We start from the raw sequence: 27920 nt of genomic DNA on the forward strand, positions 1-27920 counted from the left end.
CATGACTGAAAATGTTCGCAACAGCAGCAAACTCACCCGTGGAGTGTGCGTGTTATAGCTCAATGGGGGGAAAAAACAATAGTGGGGGAATAGGAGTATTGTTGGAGCAGATACCAAAACTCCACAAGACAGAGACAAATGTTTCTGGTCTACTAGAAAGGGGGCCACTCCTCAATTCTCTCTTCGACTGCAATATTAAAAATGCAGGAAACATGAGAAATAGCAGTTTCTTACTTTCTCTATAACATAAATAATGTGATGGCTTAACTGCAATTTATTGTATAAGCCACCCTGACTGCATTTATACAAGTTTAAGCAAGTAATAATATTAGCCTTTATTGTTATTGTACATCATGTATACAGCAAAATTGGTTATTAGTTAAAAATAGTTAAAAACCATTATTTACATATCTCAATGGATGGCCTTACTTGATAAGGTATGCCAAAACTAAATCAACCGTGTTTTGGCTTAGTAGATGTGAAAAGCATGCTACTTTCCTTTCTCTAACTTCTGGGTAAACCAAAGTGGAGCTGGTGATGGGTAATGATTAGTAAGCTAAAATAATCACTGATTTGCTTAAATTATATGCAACAAAAATTAGTATTTGAGATGATGAGCACTCATAAAGATAGCAGCTTTATGAATGCCCTATCTGCCATATCAAACAAAAACTAGTTACCATTTTCAGATTTACAAGAGCTGGAAGACATACGTAGCTATTTCCATATTGTGTGTATGTGAGCCGTGTAGAAAGTAATGGTACTTTCAACTGACCCTTCTCTTTAATAAAAGACGAGCCATCTCTGCGGTGGAGGCACAGTCTGGCAGCTGAGGTGGGTGGAAGCAATATACAGTGCATGCTTTACATTTTTTTTAAATGTGCTTTAACTTACTTTCTGCAGGTGTTTACATCTGACATGAGGATATTGGATGTGGAACCGATTCTGAAAAATGTTCAAAAGACTTCACTGCAGCTAAATATTTGATTGGAATAAGGCAAAAAGAATATATCTTACTTCTTTTTAAGTAATTTGTCAAACTGTATCTTTATAGAATATTTCAGAAGGCAATATACTTTACTTATTCTAAGGAGTCCATGTGCTTTGACCTGGCTTCTAAAAGTACTGACTAATAGAATTATAAACTTGGAAAGGGCCATCTATGCCAGAGAGTCCAGCTCCTCATCCCCCACTCATTGCACAAATCCAAATTAAATGTCTAGTCTTGTGATGGAATGTGCACCTGGAGGAGCATTGGGGGAAGAGTTTTGGCAACACAGAGCTTTCTCAGAGAGAGGCTCAGATTAAGACACTGTGCAGTCCCAAACTAGATGGGAGAGAGGGGGAAGAGGTTTAGAATAGCCACACCCTAGAATCTCTCAGGATATATCAGATTAGAAGATTATAGCTTCAGTTTGGCAAGATTCTGACGATTAGGTGTAAGCAAATAAAGGATTGACCTAAACTAGATTTCTGTCATCTTGGGCTTAATCCTAACAAGTCCATCTCTTCTTGGACACAATCCAAGACCCGACCCCGGGAATGCCGAGTTTACTAATTGACTCTTTGGACACTGGCCCTGTCACTTCTGCTGAAGTGGCTAAGGCATCATCTAAAGACATTATTATCCACACTGTAATTGGCTGGGTGCAGAGAGGATGGTCCGTTGAACCGGGCGGGGAATTTAAAGAGTTTGCAACCAAACGTTCTGAATTGTCTGTACAAGGGGGATGTTTATTATAGGGTGATAGAGTGGTTATTCTTTTACGGTTAAGTGAAGAGAAATCCAGTGAAGAGAAATCTACCACTTTCTCTGTAATTGATTTCACTCTGAACTGTTAGGAAGTTGCTTTTTTTTCTTTCTAAAATCCAAATAGAATCTGTCTTCCTGTAATTTAAGTCTATTATTCTGCATTCTATATTTTTTAATGATAGATAATAGAGGTTGACCTTCTTCAATGTGATATACTTTCAGGTATTTAAATATTGCTATAATTTCTTCCCTTAGTTATCTTTTCTCAAGGCTAAATATCAACAGCTCCTCACTGACAGGGCTTTTCTAGACTCTTGATCATCCTCGCTGCTCTTCTCTATTTTAATTTCTCTGAAGCCTTTTTAAATGCAATGCTCAGAACTGGACACAAAAATAGAATCTTACCAAAGCAAAATGAAGTGCAGCAACTAGATGCTATGATTTGGAAGGCATACTTCTGTTGATGCAGTCTAAAACTGTATATTCTTTCTTTGCAGGAACATCTGTTGCCTCATATTCAGTTTGTAATTACAAGCTATCTTTCACAAGTACAGTTACCAACTTTACAGAATTCAGTTCAAAGCTTTAATAATCATCCTATGTTTGGGCCAAACACATTTTTACCAGTCTTTTCATGATGAACTCATTTCATGCCTCCAGTTTATCTAGCATCTAGATAATTTTGTTCTTGCCCCAGAAATTGTACTTCTTCCGTTGACACAAACTGTAACTCATTTCAATATTCTTTCATCAACCAGAGAAATAGATTTTTAAAACCTGCTGAGGCCCTAGGATATCATGCTTCCTTCCTAGATCTTCAAAGATTGATCTTTGCTATTTCATTCGTCCATATATGTATTAACAGCAAGTAATTATTTTCAGGAGGCTTGATAATTCTCAACTGTTGTTCATCTTTCCATATCTGATCCTTACTAATGACAATCAGCACCTTACCAAACTTACGGGTGTGGTCAGAACACATTTCTTTCAGTTCCGTGAGTCAAGAACAGCAATGATTCTTTTCTTGCTATTCTCATAGAGTATAGTTGCATCCTCTCTGCTTTAAGGAATCCATCATTCTGTTCTCCCATGATGCAGGTTTTCTTTTTCTTTCTCTGTTTTATCTACACTGGCTTAAATATGTTTCTGAGTTCCAACAACGAAGGAATGATTTCTGCATCTTATTTCTGATAGTTACTCTTATCCAATCGGCTTACATCGCTATTGGTTTCATTTTGGATATTTGCTTCTATTATGACTTTCTGGAAAATGGCCATTCTCCAAACCTTTGCCTTTTTCCTTAAGCACTGATTTGAGCTTATCTATGCTGCTAATATCTGCAAACACATTTTATTTTACTTTTTAACATACCACAAGCACTGCAGATTATGGATTCTTCATCATTTATCCTCACGTTTGTTCCTTAGAGCACTACTATTAGAAACACGTGTATTTATGTCCTTCTTAGGCTCTTAAGTTAGTAAATTCTTGATTTAGAGGAAAAATTGTTAGGGACTCCTACATCTCCCCAACTCACCTAACATATTCTTGTTAACTCCTCCTGCTATCTTCTATAGTCTCTGCTCATTCAGCTGAAAGTAGTCATTCAAACATGCTGGGCAATCAACAGCTCTCAAGATACATTTCTTGTACAGCAGCTATGACCTTGTAGGTGACCTTGTCACCCCTCATAGTTTATAACACAATTCCTTAGAATACACAACATCTAAGATTATTTTCCTCCATCTCGCACAATCAGGATATACTCTACTCAGCAGATGATCTTTTAGCCTCTAATCCTTAAGTTTATTCTTCCCAATGCAAACCCACCAATATTTTAATAGCATACTTTGAACCCCTTCTCTTATTTTATCACGCTTCCACTAAAGGCAGAGTCCAAATCTTTTATTGGAAACCCCACCTATGGATGATTCTCTTATGTTAGTTTTGTTTTCTGCATTAGAATATTTTTTTTGGCCAAGAGCTTCCGTTTATCAATCTATTTAATGCTTGTCTCGTTCTACTGGAGGTTTGTATTAATTAAAATACGCATAAATTTTCTTGCTAGCTAAAATGCAAGGTAAGGGGTTTTTCTACACATATCCTCATATACATATAGTATTTTTACTTACATCTAATGAATATATATTAAAATAAATTTTAGGCATCCTAATTTGACAAAGGAAATTGGCAAAACAGGAGAAAACTGCATGTAAAAATAACCTATTAAAGACAATTACACTGAAGTAATGAAAAAGGTGAAAATATTTTATGAATTCCATTCCATTAAAACTAGCTTAATAAAGCTCTATACAAAGTACCACGTTGCCATGATAAATAATTTACAGTGCTTAAGAATAGATGCCATCTTTCCTAGAAAATCACTGGTTTATATTTCTGGTACCCAGTGTCATCCCTGTCAGCACAACCAGTTCCAATCACTTAGACCTTAATTTTAGCTCAGCAGCTTCCATACGGCCAATAAACCTTTTTTTCATTTTAAATTCTCCCTAGAACTAATATTCTATCTCAAATTTATTATGCAGCATAACTATCAGCACATTTGAAAATCAGCACATTTCTGGTTTTTAGCAATGATAACTCTCGTTTTCAGAAAGAGTTATCTATGGAGTCTAACCAAACTGAATGTGCCATCCGTTACCTTAAATATTAGACTTTTAAAGAATTTCTTAAAACTGCACTAAAATCAATTTTGTGTAGAATGTTTAAATTGCTTTTCCAACCCTAAACTGGTAATGCACTTACCCTGTCTTTTGACTGAATAACTTTCATTGTATATCTGTATATATGTCTGTATGTAGAAATTCACACAGATCTGATTTATAAATCATCCATAGTTTTCTTAATTTTAGTTTGTTGAAGCTATCCATGGCTTAACAAGACTAAATCCCTTCTAGTCCATTTGTGTTCATGGGAGTTTGGTCCTAAAGATTTTGAAGATATCAGATTTGGGAAATCAATGCTAGCAGAATGATATCCAGGATTTCATCCTATTATATGAAGTAAATAGAACAATATTTTGTTGTTTGAGAAACACAGGGAGAGAATAAAAAAGGAGGTTCATTCATTGCTTACATTTTCCCACACACACACCCATGACCTTCAGTTTTCTTCTGCTTTTCAGTTCAGTGGGGGAACAGGAAATTTTCCTGGGGCGACACTACAGAACGAGACTTTCAGGCTCCTACACTGACAAGGTTATCACACTGAATAGAAAAAAGGAACAGGAAAGAATAGATCATTTGAATACACATCAGATTTCAGAGCCACAGGTCAAATCATGTGTGTAGTGTAACTATGAAGAAGGCATTCTTCCTAAGTTATGACAACCTAAGTGCAATTAATCTTACCCTTTATTTGTAGTGTACAAAGCATTAAAATGGAGCTGTTTATTTTGACAGGGAACCAGCACTTTAGCCAAGCATCTCTTCCTTTGGGAGCAAAAGATAATGCAGAAGCTTAACACTCCACAGCCAGCAAGGGCAACTAAGTATTTGTGAGTCTGTGTTGGGGTCAAAAGGTAAGTAAAGAAGACTACTTTAAAGCTACTTCATGGTCCAGTTCAATTATGGAAATCTTCATTTTCTAGAAATTGAAGTGAAGAGAGCTAGATGGCCCCTTCTGACAGGACAAAGGCATTTCAAGAGGACACTGCTCCAAATGAAGTACTCACACTGTGAGTACTTAAAGAGAATTATTTCCTGCTGAAACAGAATTAGAACTAATCTCACAGATGGATTCAGAATTTAAAATTAAAGCAAACAACAAAAAGACTGTTTGCTTCAAAAAAAAAAAAGATTTTTTTTTCAAATCATCACCATCAGTCAGTTTTTGAGGATTGACACATAAACCAAGAATTGACAGTGTGCCTCCATTTCATTGCATTAGCAGAATTCTAAACTTAAATAAAAATTACTTCCATTTTTTAAAATGTAATAAATAAAACAGCCAGAAAATGGCAACATTTCATCAAAGTTTGTTTTCCTACTGGAAAGATATTGAAAAGTATTGGATGAGACTATCAGAATGTTGCACAATAAGGCAATAGGCCAATATTTTGACCTTTTCAAAATGTGTATTGTATGTATGCATGCATGCAGGCTTGGCATCCACTATAGTATATGACATCACTATAGTATAAAAACCTTCTCCAACTTGGTACTCTTCAAAAATGTTGCCTATAACCCTCACCTAGCTTAGCCAAAATCACAAAAGGTGAAATAAAACTTCATTGCTTCTTACAGACAGCTGTAAAAGAAAACAGACTTCTTTTTACATATATTTTTTTATATATCTCCTACCATTCAGGACTAAAGCCATCAGTATCTTTCTAAATGTATTTCCTTTGTTAATAGCTTAAAAGTAACTTAAGAAGGTTGATATTAAGAACATTTTATAAGAAGAATAAACTCTTAGTTTTTTAATTTAACATACAATTTAACATGTTTCTTTATGGAATTTAAACCAATTGGTAAACTATTATGTGATACCTTTGTAACAAGTTGGTTCTTTTTTTTTTTTTACTCATTGGTAAAGAAAAAAGGCTTAAAATGTATATGTGATTCTAAATATACTATACACCTTACATTTGGAATATGTAAAAATATATTCATTTATTGACTTGGCATAGCAGAGAAAAAATCATTTTGTTATGATGGAATGGCAGCATCATCCTGAATTTATAGTCTCAGATTTATGAGATATGTTCTGTCTCTGTTTGGAACAAAATAGAAAGATTTATTTTATTCTATTCAGTCAAGAGTTTATAATGTATTTAAAACAGTGATGTTTGTTGTAAGCAGAATCTACATTTCTATTTTTTTTTCTTCTGTTTTCTTCTTTCTCTTTTTCCTTAAATTGTTTTGGGATTGCTTTCCCCTTTTTATTTTTGTTTTTCTTTCTATATAATAAAGCAAGAGAAATATTTTAAAAATGAGAAATATTTTTAAAAAACAACAAATAGAAATGTATATTTTTGATTGTAGTTTTCAACAAAATAAAATATTTTATCATGTCAGATTGCAATCTATAAATCCATTAAAATTTTTATTAGCTATTTATTCAGGCTAAGCCATAAAGGTAAGTATTCTATTTGTGGAATGCAGTAATCATGTAAAAATGGTATAATGAATTACAATTCCAAATCAGCATTTTGAATCACAAATTATCAACACTGTCCTCCTCGTAATACCAAGACTCCTTATTAAGCATTTGCATAGAATGAACAGTAAGTAACTTACTCTGCAGTTTCTTTACCAAAGGCCCATAGAAGTCAGTCTTCAAACATATCATCATAAATGATTTGCTGGATTTGGATACAACATTTCTATGTTCAAAACACACTTAGCTATCAATTTATTTATATATCTTAATATGATAAATCCCTCACTTTTCAAATTAAACAACTATTTAACAGTATTTTTTTTTATTTGCGTTTATATCCCGCCCTTCTCCGAAGACTCAGGGCGGCTTACACTGTGTTAAGCAATAGTCTTCATCCATTTGTATATTATATACAAAGTCAACTTATTGCCCCCAACAATCTGGGTCCTCATTTTACCTACCTTATAAAGGATGGAAGGCTGAGTCAACCTTGGGCCTGGTGGGACTTGAACTTGCAGTAATTGCAAGCAGCTGTGTTAATAGACTGTCTTAGTCTGTTGAGCCACCAGAGGCCCAATATAAGTATATATAATTAATATTGAGCCCAAAAACTGTTAGTCTGTATAGCCTCTGCTATTTCCACTTTTTTCACTACAGTACTTTCAGTATGACAATTATTTTCAGTTTCTTTATGTTAACATCTATATTTCATATAGCTTCCAATATATGAACCTTTCCACCTCTGGTGTTAAAATAATATTTTTAACTGTTGATTATTCAAAATACTGGCACTAATATTAAAAATGAAGTGTGTATCTGATTTCCTTTTTTAAAACCACTCTGCATCATCTTAAAATACCACATAATATGTTTTAATTTGATTTCCATCATAACATTTCTGAATTATTCTAGTTCATATGCCAGAGAAAATGTCTATTTTGGGATCTGACAATACAAGGTTACTTGTGAAGACAGGAACAAAGGAGAAAGGGTACATTTTCTTTAGTAGCCCCAAAACAGAGTTATGGGATCTAGTCGGAAGCACATTTCTATAGAAAAGAGACAATTAAGCTAAATTGCAGATTTTATTGCTATTTATTTATTCTAGATTGCGTATTCATGAAAAATGTGGGTTAATAAACTAGGTGCATTGAGTTTATCAGAAGATAATGCATCTATTATTATTTTAAGAAGTAAAAGTTGTAGCATTTTTTAAATCAGTTCACCAGCAAATCGCAGCAATGCAATCTTCAGAGCTACAAGAGCTGCTGAAAAAGGCTATTCTGAGTATGTCTTGGAAAGATATATTGATGTGAAGATTTTAAAAAAAATCCTGAAAAAACATCTGTGATCTAGTTAATTTCTAAACTGCAATTGTACCAGATTTGGGTTTTTGATATGCTCAATGAAAAAAATATAGAGTTGTTGCAATTTTTGTTTACCAAAATAGAATCCAAAGAACATTGAGTAGGTGTGTAAAGGCATGACAGAAAAACTCTAGGACAAGTTATGCTGCAAATGTAATTTCAGAATTAAAATAGATTTAAAAATCATTTATGACCCAGGAAACCATGGATACAAATTGAGATTTTAGCCACTAGATGCATTCAATGCACTAAGCTGCAGCATGGCTTATACAACCAAAATTACTGAATTAAGTAAAATAAACTAGAATTATCTCACTTTGCACAACATACCACACCACTATAGATCATAGTTTAAAAGCCTTAATAGACAAGTTCATAAGGCATTCTAAGCCAAAATCAAACAAAGCACATTTCTAACCCAGTCTGAATGTGGAAGGGGACTTATAAGATACATTGATTTCAGAAAAATTATCCTTGGGCTCCAGCTAGTGGTCTTGCACATGTCTTTTCTGAACCTTTAATTCCCATATGTAAGAATTGCAAACAGGAATTGCAAACACAAATAGAAAGTCTAAGGACTGGGCATTATTTAAAGGTACATGCACACACACATATACATTTTGTAGACAGAATCATTAGGCAATCATTACAAGAGCTACTCAGTTTCAAGGCATAGTTTACAGAGTCACGAAAGAAATTCAAATTGTTAATATAACTTACGGAGAGGAGAAACAATTCAAATTTCAAACTGAGCCCAAAATTAATATCCCAATGAAAGACATTTCTTCCTCTTTGACAAATGACCATGGCCACTGCTCATTAGACAAATGAGCATAGCTGTATTCAAACTACAAGTCACCATTGTGAGAGGTGATAACAGCCTCCAGAGATCATTCTCTCTCACTATAAAAGACATTCTTCGTAGATTTTTGTTTTTAATCAGACGCTTGAAAGTGCCATTTATTGTACATTGAGGAATAAAAAGAACTCAAAAGGACTTTTGGAGAAATAATTTGAAGCTTAATTTACATATAATGGAACCTCTTTTCTTGTATTTAATTATCATTTAAAAGAAACCTTCATTAAAACCTATCAAATGCATGCATTCTTTGCTATCTGACTGGATATTACCAAGCACAAAGGATTTCATCTAATTAATGGGAAAAACCAAATCAATTCATATGTCTTCCTTTACTTTCAGATTCATATATACTAACTTGTCATCAGCAAATCTGATAAACTTATTTATACAAATAGTTATTCACCCTAGTCTCTAGCTGATGCATACATTCTAACAATTATTTTGGCTGATTCTCCCTTAATTTAAGCCAGCCTTTGCAGGTAACAGCTCAATAAATCATGTTCACACTTTTTTCATATTATAGTCCTTAGGAAATAAATCCATATGGCTTTTTTAGAAGTAGGATTAGATAACTAAACAGAATCTGATTAGAACAAAAAAAATGTAAACCTCAAAAACTATACATACAACAGTGTAAAAGCCTTCTTTTTTATTTAATATCAAATACATTTTTATACACATACTGTACAAAAGGTATTTTCCTTTGGTGAACCCATTCTTCAAGTGCTTACCCTTGTTTCTCCAAAAATAAGACATCCCCTCATAATAAGCCCAATCAGGCTTCTGAGTGCATGCACTAAAATAAGCCTCCCCCCCCCCGAAAAAAATTAAGTGCAGAGCTGGAAATCAGGTAAGACATCAAGAAGAGCCCCATCTTTCTCCATGTGCCCCAAAATAATAAGACCTCCCAGAAAATAAGGCCAAGTACTTATTTCAGGGTTCAAAAAAATATAAGACAGGGCCTTATTTTCGGGAAAACACGGGTAGACGCACATACATCTGATACTACATAGAGTATAAATTAAAACTGATAGTAAGATCATATCTTCTTTTTACACTGAAGTAACCTGCCTTACTCTCTCAGACTACAGGCCATTGAATCCAGCCTTCTATCCTCACAGCAACTAACTAAATATTAATAAGATAGACACCTATAAGAGGCCTTGAATCAATAGCGCTTTTTGATTCATATATCATACCAATTAAACATCAGTGGCTTCCAAGTGATTTCTAGGCTACATACAGAAATATGAAGTGAGCTGGTCCACTTAGTTGGCTGCAAAAATAAACAAAATCAAGATAGTACAGAGTCTTCATCTTGTACTCAGCTTCTTTTTCTTTTGCTATTTGTCCTCCCAAGCTTTTACTTCTCTCCAAGTAGCTCCCTTTCCCCACATTCAGGATACTATGTTTATAATGATTATTTCTTTGAACATTTTCTGAAGTTTGGGACTGAATTGCACAGCTAGAGTTATAGTGATAACTAACGTAACTTTAGAAGTTGACTGGATTGCATCCATTGGCATCTATTTTGCAAAAATCCTGGCGCGCTCCTGCATGCACCGTGCCTCTGCCTGATTTTTCAGGATCATTTCAGACCCTTCTGGCATAACTCCAACATTCAGGAAGTGCTCCTAATACTTTTTATATCATTTTTAGAGGGAGTTTGGGGTGGAAGGGAAGAAGGCTGAAGAGTTGGCTTCCACATGCTTCTTTCTGGTGGCTGAAGGTTATTTCTCCCAAGAATATATTAAAATCAAGTTATCTAAATAAGCAAGCAACAGCCTTTTAATTAAGCTAACATCCTATTTCAATTTAATCTTTTTTTTTCCAACTTACAAAAAGCCGTCAATCGTGGCATTGAGACTCTAAGGATAAAAAATAAGTTTGAGGGTGTATTCAATCATTTTATGAGTGTTTGCAAATTTATTCATTCAACCTAGAGTACAAATACAATATTACATTGTTTCTTTAAAAAATCTCCATCTATTCACATTTTATATTGTTTATCATGTATTGTAAGAAAGGCACTAGTCATGAATACTTACCTAAATCCTTTATCTTATATTGGCGATATAAATAACAAATGTCTCTATAAAGTTTCACTCTTTCCTAACAATGCACATTCAAAATTCTACTAAACTGAAACATCAATTCTAGAAAGATAATTTATTTCTAGAGAAAATGCTCTAAACTATGTTAACATGGATCCTGGATTTATCTCTGAACAGTTCTAAACTTTAAAAATACAATTGAACCATACTTGATTGTGATTGAGTGATTGATTGATTATCTGCCATCAAGTAGTGTTGACTCTTAGCAACCTTAGTAATAGATCTTCTCCATAATGATCTGTCTCCAACTTGGTCATTCAGGTCTTCCATTGATTTTTCCATATCTTGCTGGTGGTTCTCCTCTTTTCTTTTTTTATACCTTTTCAAACAACATAGGTGACTCAGTTATATAATGTATACAAAAATTTGAGCTTGGACATTCGTGCCTCAAGGAAGAACTTTGAACAATTTGTTCTACATTCCATTTGTTTCTTTGTTTTTGACTATCCTTGGTATTCTCAAGAGTTTTCCCCAACACAAAAGTGCTAATACTTTTCTATCTTTGTTTCTATAGGCCATCGCAACAACATGATATTTGTGATAGACATATTTGTGATAGACATACCATGGCATTTGAATATTTTTTCCAAGACCTTCACTGACATCTTTTCAAACACTAGTTTGTGGTGTATTACTTGACAGCTGATTCCTTTACTTTTAACAGTTGATTCTAAAAGGCAGAAACTCTTCAATATGTCAGTTCTAACAGTAGTTGTACCTGTTGCCACTAGTTTTGTCTTCTTTATATTCAATCTTAGTCCTATTTTCATTGTGCTCTTTGACTTCCATTACTAGAATTTGCAGGTCGTTTGCATTTTTAACTATCATAGTCATGTCATCAGCATAGTGCAATTATTGACATTCCTCCCTCCATTTTAAAATCTGATCATCTTCTTCCAATCCAGATTCCCTCAATATATATTCAAAATACAGGTTGAATAAATAAGGAAGGAGCATACAACCTTGTCTCACTCCTTTGCTGATTTGGAGTTTGTCTTTTTCACCGTTTTCCATCCAGACAGTAGCTACCAGGCCTGCGTAATGGTTTCACATGAGGATAATGAGATATTCTGGGATTACCACTTTTTTTAAGCACATTCCATTTAACATGGTGGACTCAATCAAAGCCCTTTCTATAATTAGTAAAGCACATATTGAGAGTGTATGGTCTTCTCAATTGTCCTGCATGCACCAGAAATAATGTCTCTTGTCTGTCAGCCTTTTCTGTAACTGGCTGACATTTCCATCTGGTATTTCCATTTCCACATAGGGCTCTAATCCATATTAAATGAACCTAATCACTAAAATAGTAATGATTTCATTTTTAAAGTGTTTTAATAATATCAGTACCTAGAGAAAGTAAAATAACATTTTGATTAATGTGTTTATGCTTCAAACCCTCCTATTCCAAGCAGTTTATACCAACAATAGCAAAAAATATAAAAAAGACCCATAAAAGTTAGAAACCACCATGTCATAACCTCTGACATTTCTAACATAAACCAATCTATCATAAAACTAAATAAAGCAATCCAGACTGATAATGTTGACATACATCTCAGATAAATCTGTTCCTCATTTCACCATCCACCTGCTTTTCCATTAGAAGCTGAAGCTCCCAAAAATCTCCAAATTACATGCTGTAGTACCCCGGAGCTCACTATTTCCTGCTACCTGTCAATCAATTAGAACTATCAACCTAACAAGGAATGGGGCCACAGTGAAACAACACCCCCAATCCTTGCAAACAGTTCAAAAGGATGCCGCGTTGAAAATGGTATAGTTATGATGTACTAGGTCACCTAAAAATTCAGCAGAATTAATATGATTACACTTCCATTATGTAGATGTTACCCCAAGTTACTGATGACAGCAACCAGTATAGTTTCTGTCCCTTGTCTGGACTTGAATTATGATTAAAAAGGATCAAAATAATCCACTTTATCAAAAGCCTTTTGTAGCTGTCATTCACTACCTTCCATCATTTTCCCCCAAAAAGGAAGGTTGGAGATTAGGCATTAGTTGTCTAATATACTAAATCCAAAGTCACCTCCTTAAAGGGAAGGTGTACAATTCCCTCCTTAAGGAGGTCCACACTTCACCCTCTCCACCACCACCACAATGACACACAATACCCCAATCCAGCCTCTCATTCTCTTTTTGACTACTGTATTAGCAAGGCAGGGCAGGTAACAGAACTCAATTCTTCAAGGAATCTGTCCACTTCCTTAGGATCAACACGTTAAACTATTCACAAATAACACTGTCAAATATTACCCAAACCTCTTTGGATTCCATCCAGTCAGCTTTCATCTGAGTGAATACAGGGGGGATTTTATCTGCAAAGTGCTCTGTTAGCCTCTCACAGCAGCCTTCCTAAAAATAGTCTGGGCAACTTAAAAAAAAACAGCATACAGTACTCTTCAGGGGAAATAAGGGTAGAAAAGTAATTCTACTTTATTGCCATTATTGCTATAGTGCAGGCTCAAATTTGGGCTTCTACCCATATCCAGATTTGCTGCCCATTTCCCATCAGCATTATTCCAAATACCTGCTTCATCTCTTGCCTAGAGATCAGAACACAGGAAGACACCATTTAGGGGCAATCCTTTCTTTCATTTGCTAGACTCTCTGCTGGACTCTCCAAGTTACTGGGAAACTTCCCAGGCACCTCCTGGAAATGAAACTGGATCTAGTAGTTATCTGGGCCAGAGGTCATCTGAAAGCAGTCCATGACATGGAATAATCCTTACAAGACAACCTGTGACCCATTGAGTCATTCTTCTTTCCAAATATTATATAGGCTTGTGCGATTTCTCCCTCCTTCACAACCCTTAGGAGAGCCCTGGGGAAGCATCCACTTCTACCTCCTCCTCCTCCGTGGGTGACCAGCAGAAATGCCTGCTAATTTGCTGGGGGAGGTGTAATTCCTTATCAGATTCAACAATGGTTTCAACAATGGGTGCATTCTGTAAGTAAACCCACCTGAGGTACCTTAGTTGAAAACGTTTTGCCCTATAGTGCACAGTTTTGCCCAGTTAAATGTTACAGATACAAGAGTTTTAGTTGTATATAGATATTCTGTATGTATCATCTCAGCTGCTCCAAGACATAGACCAAAATTTATTTACCCCTCTCACCCACTACGTGTCAGACATGAAATTAACTTGAACAAACCTATGGTTGTCTTACTGGCCATAAGCAGGAGCCACATTAGATTTCTCTCCCTGGAATTTTAGGTTGAAATCGTTCAAATCCCTAGTGCCGCATAACGGGGTGATCTCCCATTACTTGTTCCAGCTTCTGCCAACCTAGCAGTTCAAAAGCACGTAAAAAATGCAAGTAAAAAAATAGGAACCACCTTTGGTGAGAAGGTAACAGCGTTCCATGGGCCTTTGGTGTCGGCCACATGATCATGGAGACATCTTCAGACAGTGCTGGCTCTTCGGCTTTGAAACGGAGATGAGCACCGTCCCCTAGAATCGGGAACGACTAGCACATATGTGCGAGGGGAATCTTTACCTTTATCTTTATCAAACACCAGCCAGCCCCAAGGTGACTGAATAGATCAAGCAGGGGAGCCACTGTGCAATTGGAAAGTTGGTAACACAGCAAACTAGAGAGTTTGCTACGCAACCAGTTAATGGAGGGCCATCTGGATGCGACATCAGCAGCAGATTGATTGATTCAGCAGATTTGGCTGACTAGGCAGGTATCCTCTTCCTCCTTTACCGCTCCCATGCATCTTTCCCAAAATTGCATTCTGGTTGAAAAAGGATGATCACCCCAGACCGAAAGAGTGTGCCATTCTTCAGTTGAAGCTATACCAGTTAGTGAGGCACCAATTGTGTCAAAATGAATGATGTCTTAAAAAACCGGAAAGTTCTGTGTCTGTATCTATCTCAAAAATTTAATAAGAAAATAATTTGAAACTACCAGAGATTTTTACAGTCCCTCAATGACAAATTTTATGAGCAAAGTAACATGATGGGAGTAAAACAATATAAAACACAAGATGTTTAAATATGTCTTTAACTCTTCATGTATCTTGGAATGTTGGTATGTTGATTAGGACATCTTCAATCATTTATCACAGCAAGTTTTATCTGAATTCTTACATTAAGCACAAAGGTGGATTCAGTGGCCTAATTGAAGTTTTCTAATTCCATGATTAAAGACATTTGATGTCAGATATTGATTATACAAACATCTGCAATATATCAAGAATTTGAATCCCAGTTCTGTAATAATATCAACAAAGATTCTTTCCCATTCCCTCCAGCCTTTAGGACTATATTAGAAGGTTAGAATAATCTGTAGTAAGCATCTTATTCCTATGTCTGGTTTCCATGATAAAGCAGGAAATCAGCTCCATTACAACCCCAAGCCATTATTCTGCTGCTGGCTTGATAGATTTTATAGCCCTAGTAGAGAGAGAGGGACTCATAAAAAGAAAGCCTGTCTCTATTAATCAGCCTAATAAAAACTCTTGTACAGATTATTTGTTTTACATTTCACACACACATACATATAGACACACACCCCATTCCAACACTTCCGAATCATATATCCCCCCCCCAAAAAAAACCCAAAACAGAACAGCATTGTTCTCCCTGGCAGGGGTGTCCAGCAACCTCCACAGAGGGCCAGTGCATTGCTTGCTTGCTTGCTTGCTTGCTTGCTTGCTGAGAGAGTTGCATGGTAAGATAGGATTGTGCTTTCTGTGAGTAACTCACCCTATGCATTTTCCTGCAGTCTCTTGTGGCTTACTGTCATGTTTTGCGGCAGACATGGTACAAAAATCAAGGTTATTTGCAAGCACCAAAATATTTACTATTGTTTCATATGATTTGTTAGGGGAAAATATGCTTGAGATCACTAAGAATTCTGGGAAATGAAGTCTCAAAACATTTAGAAGTGCCTGATTAAGAGAAGCTACCTTTCTACTATAAAAGGAAACAAGAATGTTATTACCGCCTTCTCTCGTCTGTTATGTTTTTTGCCATTTCTTGAGTCTATATGTATGGTGATTTTCCCAGAGTATTAAGGCAATGACTTTTGGACATTACAAAAAGCATTATTTTACTGATATTTAATAAATTAAATGAGCTTTCAACATATTACTAAAATGCAAATACTCTGTTCCGCTACTCTAACCGGCTTATGAGGTTTCCAATATCCCCTCATAGTTACGTATCTCAAAATGTGTGGCAAAGTGCCTGCTGAATGACATAAGAGCAGCATTTAAAATCCTGGGAGATGCTTCCTGGCAATTAAAGTTCATTCATCTGCCAAGTTCTACTCCATAGATTTTAGTGATTTTTTTCAGGTAATACATTTTCTTGATGGCATTTTCTCCAAAGTATCATGAGGTCATACTTGCATTAAAAATAGCCTTTGAGGCATCAAGTTGCTAAGATTTCAGTTACCATTAAGGTACCCCACTGGAGACACTGAAGTATATCATCTATGTGCATCTCTATTAATGCTTTTGCTGGATACACACTAACCCATTTCTGGGGGAGAGGGAAAGAAATATTTTTCCTATGTGAAGGATTTTTTTTCCCTCTGCTTAACAATTCTTTAACCAGTTATGATAAGGATTTGTGGATAGGGCATACAAATGAAGGACAGATTGAGTTGAAACCTACAAACAGGAAAAGAAAAACATATATTCAGATCCCCTGAATGATAATGTACAGTAATACTTTTCCATCAAAACTTACACTTTTAAGGCATTCTGCCTATGATCTTAAGCAGCCTTCAGGCTTTACAGAATCGCTGATAACTGCACTAATCTTGAATATCCAGCAAAGACATACATAGCTAATGAAGTAAGAAAGAGCCTTTCTTGTGAGCAATGTTTTTTTTTAAAAAAAATGTTTGAAAATGTATCACATTACATGTCCCTACTGAAATCAAAGTTATATAGCCTATCCAGTTGTAGTAGTAGTTCTAAGTAACTGTAGGGATTATAAGAACCATTTAGGAATCTCATACAGTTTTAAGCAATGTCATTAAAGATCCTACCCATAACATATCCATTGTGGTTAAAATGCAGAGCCAGAAGAATAGATTCAAACAAACAGCCTGTTTATATACCTAATTACCACAAGAAAAATAAATGGAGATATTGATAAGGAAAGAAAAAAAATCAAATAGAACGACCACTTAATAGTACATTTGAAGCTATACTTAGAATTTATTTTAATGATTATGTATTGTAATTTCTCAATATTTTGGAGACATAATTACATAAATATGTGCTGCTGAATTGTTAGTATTACCAGCTATATTGGACCAGTCCCCATATATATCCGTCAGGATGGTGGCTGGGTAATTGTGGCAGTTGAAGTGCAATATACCAAATTGAGGCAAAAATATTTAATTTTAAAAGGGGAGGGAAATACAATAACATTGTGAACTTTTATGATAACAAATTTAGTTTGTCTAAAAAAAATACACGTCATAAAATCTATTGTGAACACATTAATGACAGGAATGTTTAAAAATGCAAATCTCAGAAATAAGTCCTCTGAATCAAATGTAATTTACACTCAGGAATATGTACAGCAGCATCTCTAATCTAGCATATTCCAGAATTTCACAGAATAAAGTTCCCAATTAGCAAGAATACATCCCAATTTTGAATTTATCAAAAATATGGAAATGATTCAACTAAGAAAGATAGCTGAAGCTGAAAAACTCATGAAAAAAATGTTTAAAGACTAACTACAATCTTATACACTTACCTCGATGTATCTCACTGCACTAAGTAAGGCTCTGTAGGGCACTATTATCAAAGACCTACATGCTACATACAGATTAAGAAATCTTTCCTCTGAAACATATTAGGGCTTTTTTAAAGTTACCACATCTTTGATTGACCTATGAAAGTCAATACAAGAAGCTTATAGGATTTGGACTTCTGGTGGCTCCGCTCTCTCCGAAGGACGCCCTAAGGGCACCCGCGCTGGGATTCTGTTAAAGCCGGCGAAAACAGCGGCTGAAAGTACCTTCCCCAGTAAGGGGAAGGGAAAGAGCAAGAAGAAGGAAAGGTAGAGCTCTCTCTAGAGGCCCCGTTTGGGGAACTCGAAAGGGAAAGTTCCCTGGAAATCCTTCTGCAGCAGCTCCAGCCCCAGCGTGTCTCTGCTTCATGCAGACAGAGAAGAGAGCGACCACTTCTGCTTCAAGTGATTGTTATGGATATTTATAAGCAGACAGAATAAACACAGGAGATCAGTCATTTAAATTGCAAGTATTAAATCTGACTTCTATTTTTTTTAAAAAAAAATTCTCTCATCTACAATCAACACAATGAAATAAAATGGCGTCTACTTGCTGAGAAAATGAAACTGAATGGAGATTTTATCTTATTGTACTTGACTGTGGGTTGTTGGATTATTTTAGTTTGTTTAAGTATTTTATAAGGGGATTTTCAGCAAGAACTTTGCCATGAAGGTTTTTTCAGAAGAATGGATTCGTGACTTTATACAGGATTATACAGAAAGAATGTATTTAATTACTCAAAAATACGAATTGGAAAAAAATGGAGACTTTTGGATGAGAGTTTGGAGGAAATTAACCAATGTAATCAGGACTTGGAATATGGAATGAAGGAGATAACAAAAGTGGATAAATATGAAGATAGGATCCTGAATAAACAAGTTGATGTAAAGAAGCCTTTTTTAAAAAGTTTGGATGAAATGTCTGAATTTGTGCTACAGGAGGCTGTCTCCCGAAATGGAAAAATTCACAGGGTTAATGCTTTCCAAGAGTTCTCTTTTCGGATTGAGGGAATATACGGCAGTAACTCGTGGATTCTTGGACATAAGGAACTATTAGGAAATATTGTGACTGACTTTTCAAAAGGAGTAATGAAGGAAAGACAGAGACTAATGCATCAAAAAAAATGGCAAGAGACAAAAGTATCATCCTTGAAAGAATTTTTTTTTGGAAATATTAACAGAAAAAGATATTAGCGTTCCTGAAAGACAATACGTGAGGAAGATCTGGAAGAAATGGGTTGATTATATGTTTTATAACTATCATAAAAGACTAGATATTTGGATTTATACTGGATTTTGACGAGGAAGGACTAAAGTTGAATAGATATTGTAATTTCCCTGTATTGAAATTTTATAATCTGTTGTATTGAATTTTAAATAGAATATTCTCGAAAGATCTTATGTAAGAAAGACTTGGGGGGAAAATTATATGGTTATAGAAGCTGTAAGAGAGATATTCTCTGAATTGGATTGGATTTTTATGCTTTAGCTGGTTTTAAATACTTTAGGATTAATTTGTTCTATTGATCTATATATTTTATTACTGTTTATTGTTAATTTTTTGAAGGATTTTGGTTATGTAAGGAGGAAGTCAGAGCTAGAGAAGGAAAATTGGTATAATAGTTTTGGGGGGAAAAAAAATTTTTAGCATATGTTTTTTTTATTTTTAACTATACCTTGTGCTTGTTCCGGGAAGTCAGGGGAGGGGAGGGATTTGTGAAGGAGAGGGTTGGGGGAAAGGGGAATTTTTGTAAAACTTTTTGAATAAAAAAAAAAAGCTTATAGGATTTTAGCTCTTCAGACTGTAGAGAGGAAATTCTAACATGTCATTCCAAACATTCAAAGTGGAATTAATTTGCTGTTGAATTTGAGAACTGTCAGTCAAAAAACATATTTTGCAGTACAGTTTTACATGAATATATTCTTAAGTAACCCCAGATAGTTCAATGGAATTATTTACCTGGGAATAAATCTATATTTATTAGTAGATAGGATAGCCTAGTTATTCATATAGTATCATGGAGATCCCTTGAGGCTCATTTTGGGAGACCAATTTTGCTAGAATTTCAAGTTTGCTCTTAAGGCAAAAATATCTATTCTAGAATTTATGCTTGTCAAATTAAGCTTGAATATAGTATATAATCATAAAAAAAGCAAATACAGCTTTTTTTATAGAAAGGGGTTCATTCTGAACAGCATAAATGTGAGTCTATTCAATCAAGAAGAAAAATGTCTTAGTTCATCTCTAGCTAAGATCCTGTCTATAAAGTATCATGGCATGTTATTTGTAGACCTGGCTGGAATCATACAACAGTTGCAAAATAAAGCTCACAGACAACAGACAATTATTATGTAAGTAGTGATGCATCTCTGAGCTGTTGGAAGTAGGAGGCAGCACAAAAAACAGCAGGGGGTTCTCAAGGATGAAGAAGAGAGAAGAAAGGAGAGAAGAGTAGGAGGAACAGCAAGATTTGGTCAGGGAGGAGGAGTTGACGTGATAAAGCATGAAAAGCTAAGCCTTTTAAAAAAGCAAAATGTTATCCGCATCTAAAGAGGCTCCAGCAACAGTTGCTATGGAGATAAGAACTTTGACTTCTGTTACTAAACTTTAGTCATTCTGCCAAGGTAGCTACACTCGTCAGTATCACTTCCATTGATGCAGCTTTAAAGCAAATTCAGAAATGTTGCACAGTGGCAGTAATTCTGAACTAAAATTCAAAACATTATATTCTTCATTATCATGTAACTTGCAGTAATTTAGGCGTATCTTCAAAATCACCTATACCTACAGTAGTGTGTGCACGGACACACATACTGTAGTTTTAAAAAGCATCTTCTGCTCAAACTGATTAGAGTTGTAGGCAACTCTATTAGGCAATAATTGCAAATTACAGAAGGGGGGAGCAAGGAGGGGGATAATCAGATTCTTAAATAGGTTTTGGAAGAAGACGAAAAAACCGATAACCTTTGAGTGCGCATGTCTAACACAAAAATTTGTAACAAGGATCACTCAATCTCTGGTGAGTTGCAAGTACTCCACAAATATATCTCAATAGCAAGAGGATTTTTTTTAATTCCAGAATGATAACATTTCCATTCTCCATTTTTGTGGACAAAGAATTAGCTGTCCCTGCTTTTATCTTTTTGGGCTGAGCTTTTTTGATACTGCTGAAGGAGGATTGGGAATGTGACCTCCAGATGTTGTTGAGTTGCATTCACTTGCTGTGAATTGTAGCTAAGCAATAAATGGAAGGTGACAAGTTCCCTATCTTGAATATGCTAAATTTCTTTGGAAAAAATCTCCACAACTATGTGATCAGGAAACTTGATTACCATATAAGCCTGGAGCTCCACATTGTCCATCAGTGGTGTATAGCTAAGTGTATTGTACACAACTAATTATGTTTTATTAAGCAAATAATGATTAAATAACTATGATTTAGCACAGTATGTGAATTTGCTTAATACATACATTAAATAAAATGATCCAAAGTTCTGTATTCTGTTTTGCTCTTAAACATATTTTCCCCAATTAGCATAAATGAAGTCCCTTCTCAAAGGGCTAATGCAAAGATCCCTTCTGTGGGATAGTTGTCAGGTTTTCATTCTTATGTATCTTACTTTCAGAAAGGGGAGAAAGCAGAATTTTTGAGTTCTCTATGTTTAAAATAACAACAGAAACATTCATTAATGGTTTGTGCAGAGATACAAACTTACCTTTCATGTTATCAATTGTGATATGTTTGCACAACACTAAAATGCTTGGTTAATGAGTGGGTGCTATCATTTTACTCTTAAACCCTGTCTTGCACAGAGCTTTAATTAAGCATGTAACTTTTTATGTTGACTGAATCCAAAATAGTTGTGATTTTTGGAACTATGAAAACAAGAGCACGTAGCTCATGAAAAACCCTGGATAAAAATCTGCATATGATATATTCAAAATTTTGAGCTAAGGCTTAACAAACTACAAAAGTTGGTTAAGCTGTGACAGGAATGTAAAATTTACCAATTTTTTTACTTCAGGTTATCATACAAAAAATTTCTGATATCTAAACTTTACAAAAGGGTGTGGAAGTTCTTGACATTGAAAAATATATATTCACACATTTTAAGGAAAGTCATAAAACATTGATTACAAACGGAAGTGCCTGAGTTTACATACCAAGATAAGCCAAACTGAAATCTTTTACCATTTAGCCCAGTCTGAGCAAAAGTGGGTTTCAGCAGGTTCTGACCAGTTCTGGAGAACCGGTAGTGGAAATTTTGAGTAGTTCAGAGAACTGGTAGTAAAAATTCTGACTGGCCCCACCCCCGTCTATTCTCTGCCTCCCAATTTCCAGCTGATCCAGGGAAATGGGGATTTTTGCAGTAACCTTCCCCTGGAGTGGGGTGGGAATGGAGATTTACAGTATCCTTCCCCTGCCATGCCCACCAAGCCATGCCCACCAAACCATGCCACACCCACCAAGCCACACCCACAGAACTGGTAGTAAAAAAAATTGAAACCCACCACTGACTCTGAGCCAAGCCAGCAATGTCCATAACCAACCACATTGATTTCAAAATGATGAAACATACATCATAAAATCATTGTATAAAGGACTCAACCAAGCCCTTACATCATGATAACTGACCCCTGTCTCATATTTCCCCCACTTTTCTATCCTGCAGATGTCTCTGCACCAGGGGTGAAATGCTCCCAGTTCGGACTGGATCGCATGATCCGGTAGTGATGGGGGCAGGTAGTTCAGAGAACCGGTAGCAAAAATCCCTGCCCCCCCACCACTGCCCAAGCCTCACTGTTCCTCTTCTCTATCCCTGAAGCGCTGGGTGGTGATATAGCTGCAAACGGCCTTAAATGACTGCACTTCAAAGGGCCGCACTACAGCTGATCAGTGCTGTAGGCAGCTAGTAGACCAGTGCCTCTATTTTTAAAGAGGGTAGACCGGTGCCTGCCAAAAAAAGGCACTTAGTAGACCGGGGCCTCTCAGTAAAAGGCAATTGGTAGACTGGGGCCTCTATTTTTAAAGAAGGTAGATGGGTGCCTCCCAAGTTTTGTATACTTTATTATTTTTATTATTTATTATTATTGACCATGCACATTCAGTCAACTGACCACCAAGCCACACCTACCAATTAAGCCACGCCCACAGAACCGGTAGGAAATTTTTTTAGATTTCACCCCTGCTCTGCACCCAGCCAAAGTCAGAGACACTAAAGCTCTACTTTCACAAATAGGCTCTCACTGGATCTTACAATGTCTGATAAATAAATACCATCTGACAATTCAGTCTTATATGTTACATAAGGAGAAAGCTGTCTTGTTTATTTAAAATATTCTGGGGGAAAAGCCCACATTGGCTGTTTTACACTAAATATTACATACTGGTCTTGAACAACACTTGTTCCCTGCACTGTAGGCTATCTCTTTCCCCATATTGTTATACTGATAACAGACCGTCAGTTAGCTATGGGACTTAGATAAAGTGGAACACAAGAAGCAGTGAACTTCTAATCTGATACACTGCCAAGAGAGTTTCTCTTTTTTGAATACCGTATAACCATGCTCTGGTATAATGATAATCCGAAACTCATTCATACAAGTTGTTCTTTATCTAAAGACTTTTAATGGGGGAAATAGGTAGCAAAGTCATACAATAGAAATACCAAAAATAGTAATTTGTATATTATTTGCCAACTGAGGCAACTAGACTTTTTTTAAGAGACTTTTTATAGTAGAAATGGGTAACATGCAGTGAAAATATCAAACACAATAATTTGTATATTATTTGGCAGCTAAAGCAATTAGACTTTAAAAAACACTAGATAACTCTTGACCCATTGGGTCATTGTTTCAGAGATATTTCCTTACCAAATTCCTCAATGGCATTCATCAATTGTAAAGCTTCTAATATGATGGAAAAGTTCTTAAAAATTCAGGGAGATATTCAGAGATGTACCTGCCTTGAAAGTAGCACAGCCAAACATCACAAACTGACCACAGGAAATGTTTTATGACATTTTGTATTATGTCATAACATTTTAATAGTATCTGGTTTTGTCATAAAATGTTTTACAAAATTTGCCAACTATCAATTCCATAGGAGTCATGGGTTCCAGATTTAGGACACGTTCTTTAAGTTAGTCCATTTGATTCAAAAAAAATTGCGATATTTTTGCACAATTTTCCCCAATTAAAGTTTACAAACACTAGAGTTTTAGTAGTGTATAGATTCCAATGCCATTCCTGCATCTCAACTAAGTCTGAAAGATTAGCCTTTCACATTATTCTGCGAATACAGATTTAGAGAACATAAATATTAAAATGGTCTGATTATACATTGTGAGAATTTGCAACACTACACAATATTTTATTATTCAGTTCAGACACTCCTGTAAACTGTAATATGAGGTCCACAATCTTGGGTTGTCATATTAACTTAAGTCTGTAAATCTTGTTACATTGGCTTTTTCAACAAACTATGATTAAAAGGTTAGCATGATGTGCAACAGGGAAAGGGGAAAAGTGGCAATGGATATATTTCCTGCTCTTTGTTCCCCTACCCTTCCCTTCCCCCATATCCATAGCTAAACACACTAGGCACTAGACCATCTGCAATTAATATGTTCCTTAAACACTGAAAACTTCATCTGAAATAGGCTAGGACAACACATAATATACCAAGCAGAAGTTAAAATATACTCCTGCAGATTGTACAACTGTTTTTTAAACAATATATTAAGAACATATAAAGTAGTTAGGCATTTACAAATGCATGTTGTATTATCTCTGTGCCTTTGTGTTAAAAAGTATCTTTCAAGTGAGATAGAGGCCAGTTTATGCTAATTTTTAAATCTTATTACTGCCCATGACATTCGTCTAGAGCTATTTATAGAATGGATTCATTGATACAGTGTTATAGAACTGAAGTAAAGAAACAAATACAGCAATAGGTTTTGTAAAAGAAAGAAACACGAGTTGTGAGGTAGGTCGGTAATATTTATGGCTCCAAAAATGAGATGCAACTCATTCGTGTAGTAAGCTGAATTTACACAGAGCATCCCAGGGAACCCTACTGTTGTCTAAACTGACCATCAAAGATGATCACATGCACGGCTACATAATTTATTAGGACACTGCAAGAAACCTCTGGAATTTGCCAACATAAACAGAAATGCTCAGCAATTTGACACCCACATTTCTTTGAGGAGAGCAACAATCCATCCACAATCCATCCATTAATATATGCCCAAAGAGGTCTCTGACCCAAACCAACCTACTCCCTTCCTTTCAAAGTGGACAAGAGACTTCAACAGCAATCAATCAATCAATCAGAATAGAGCTGGAAGGGTCTTTGGAGGTCTTCTAGTCCAACCCCTAGTACAGGTAATACAGGCAGGTATCCCAGGGTCCCAAATCCAATAGTGAAATTCTTCAAGAGCCTCCTACCCCAAAACCCAGAAACTGCCATATACAAGCAAACCAATGAGCCAATCCTAAACGCTGTGGTCTGACCCATCTACTGAGAAATAAACCCACCGACTTCAATGGGATTTATTCCCTGGAATGTCCCAGGTTATACAGCATCCGCTATCTCCCCCGAGTAGTTTCTTGGCTTTGATCTCCGAGCATTTGAAATGCAAATAAAAGACGACGGGGAAGGCGCTTACAACTAAGGCTCCTTCGGATCCATCTGTGCAGTTATGCCCTTCCGATTTTCTTCCTCTCGGGCTCCGTTCCCCCAACCCCCACAACGCCACTATTATGCGAATATTTTTTCTCGCAGTTGTGCCGATCGGCTACATCGCGCTTCAGCCCGGCAGCTTTATCCCGTTTTCTTAAACCCCCTCCTGGTCGGCAAGGCTGTATAATAAGCTCAGATCTGAGAGCACGGAAGGCTTACGTTGAAGCACGGAGGACATCGCTCCCGCAAAACTGCCCTGAGCCACAGAGGCTCAGATTGCACCGGTAGGATAAAACGGGCTTCTGTGGTAGGCATCCCTCCCGCTTGCCAGATAGACTCGCACACGATCTTCTCTTTTTTCCCCCGGACCATCCAGCACCTTTCTTTGGCCCCGCACTCCTCAGGAGCGTTTTCCTTTCCGACGGACATCCATTCAGAGTGCTCGGTTGAGAAATGCGTACCATACACGGCGCAGGCCAGCCTCACTCGCATCTGCGCTAGGGAAGTGGGTAAAGGAGAGACGGGGAATTTGATGGAGAAGGACAAGCGTGGGGGGGTACTCTCTCTGCGTCTCCTTCTCTCTCTCTTTCCGGAGCTTCCATTCATCCATCCATCCATCCATTCATTCATTCATTCATTCATTCGGCCAGTCAAGTCAGTCAACTACATAGCGATGTACCTACCAAGCATTGCTTTCTTGCCCGCCAAAGAGACACCGATCGGGCGCTGCAGCCGACAGGAGTGCCGCAGCAACCAGAGATCTTCGAGAAGGGCAGGCACACGATGGCTTTTCTCCAACTGCAGAGCAGCCGCCGCCGCCGCGGTTCTCACGATGCCATTCTGCCAATAGCAACTGCTGCCATATTGTTACGGCAAGCGCTGCGAAGGGCGGGGCGAGAGGACTCCTTGGAAACCGACGGCTATTGGTCGTCCGGCCGGCCAATCAAGCCGACGCGGCCCAATGAGCCAAGCCGGCGATGAACAGCGGGGCCTTTGGAGTTAGAATGCGGCGTGACAATAGGAGCCGCACGCGGAAAGCCAGTCAGGAAGGGGGAAAAGGGGTTTTGTTTAAGCTTCCGAGTCTTTTGCCGAGCCGAGGGAGGCGGTCCGAGAGCGGGGAAAGGACCTACCTGAAACAAAAGTACCGCTTTTCCCTCCTGAGCCAATCCAGTGGCGAATGGTCCAATCAGAAGGAGGATTTAGGATTAAATTATGCGCGCCCCGAAGTGGATTTTTAGCGATTGGCTATTTATTACGAAGACAAGAGGGACAGGGTTTAATCCCGTTTTTTCGAATAGACAAAAGCGTCGCTGGAGCGCAAACTCTAACTCGTGGGTATTGGTATTGTGGGTATCCCGTCCTCTTTGGGAGGTTGCCACAAAGAGGTGGGGGGGAGACAACTTTTTTTCCAAAACACCAGAGGGCAGGACAAGAAACAAAAGATGGAGGCTAATGAGGAAGAGAAGCAACCTGGAACTAAGGAGAAACTTCCCAACAGTGAGGACAATTAACCAGTGGAACAGTTTCCTTTCAGAAGTTGTGGGTGCTTCATCACTGGAGGTTTTTTTAAAAGATAGTCATTTGTCTGAAATGACTATCTTTTTAAAAAACGTTTTAAATTTTAAGTTTTAAAAAATGAAATACAAAACATTTGCTAGACCTATTCTTGAATACAGCTCACTTGTCTGGAACCCATACCACATTTCTGACATCAACACAATTGAATGTGTCCAGAAATATTTTACAAGAAGAGTTCTCCGCTCCTCTGAAAACAACAAAATACCTTATACCGCCAGACTTGAAATCTTGGGTTTAGAAAACTTAGAACTCCACAGACTCCGACAAGACCTGTGCTTAACTCATAAAATCATCTATTGCAATGTCCTTCCTGTTGAAGACTACTTCAGCTTCAATCGCAATAATACAAGAGCAAACAATAGATTTAAACTTAATGTTAACCGCTTCAATCTTGATTGCAGAAAATATGACTTCTGCAACAGAGTTATTAACACTTGGAACACACTGCCTGACTCTGTGGTCTCTTCTCAAAATCCCAAAAGCTTTAACCAAAAACTGTCTACTATTGACCTCACCCCATTCCTAAGAGGACTATAAGGGGTGTGCATAAGAGCACAAACGTGCCTACCGTTCCTGTCCTACTGTTTCCTTTCATTATATCAAATAAATATAGTTATTGCAGACTTTTGCTCATATATATGCTTAT

At 36.6% G+C, this 27920-nt stretch overlaps 1 protein-coding gene across 4 annotated transcripts in view; it reads right to left on the reverse strand.

Annotated features, from left to right (window-relative positions):
* Positions 1–26566, reverse strand: part of TIAM1 (TIAM Rac1 associated GEF 1) — a 196446-nt gene extending 169880 nt beyond the window's left edge. For 2 of the 4 annotated variants that reach the window (XM_058184630.1, XM_058184637.1), the window contains exon 1: positions 26380–26565. The gene's annotated coding sequence lies outside the window, so the exon portion shown is untranslated. Of the gene's footprint in view, positions 1–11369; positions 11540–26379 lie in introns of all 4 variants that reach the window. The other 2 variants (XM_058184634.1, XM_058184638.1) reach the window with 2 other exon arrangements.
* Between the last annotated feature and the right edge of the window lie 1354 nt (positions 26567–27920).

The sequence above is a fragment of the Ahaetulla prasina genome, chromosome 5, assembly GCF_028640845.1.
Source record: "Ahaetulla prasina isolate Xishuangbanna chromosome 5, ASM2864084v1, whole genome shotgun sequence".
NCBI lineage: Eukaryota > Metazoa > Chordata > Lepidosauria > Squamata > Colubridae > Ahaetulla > Ahaetulla prasina.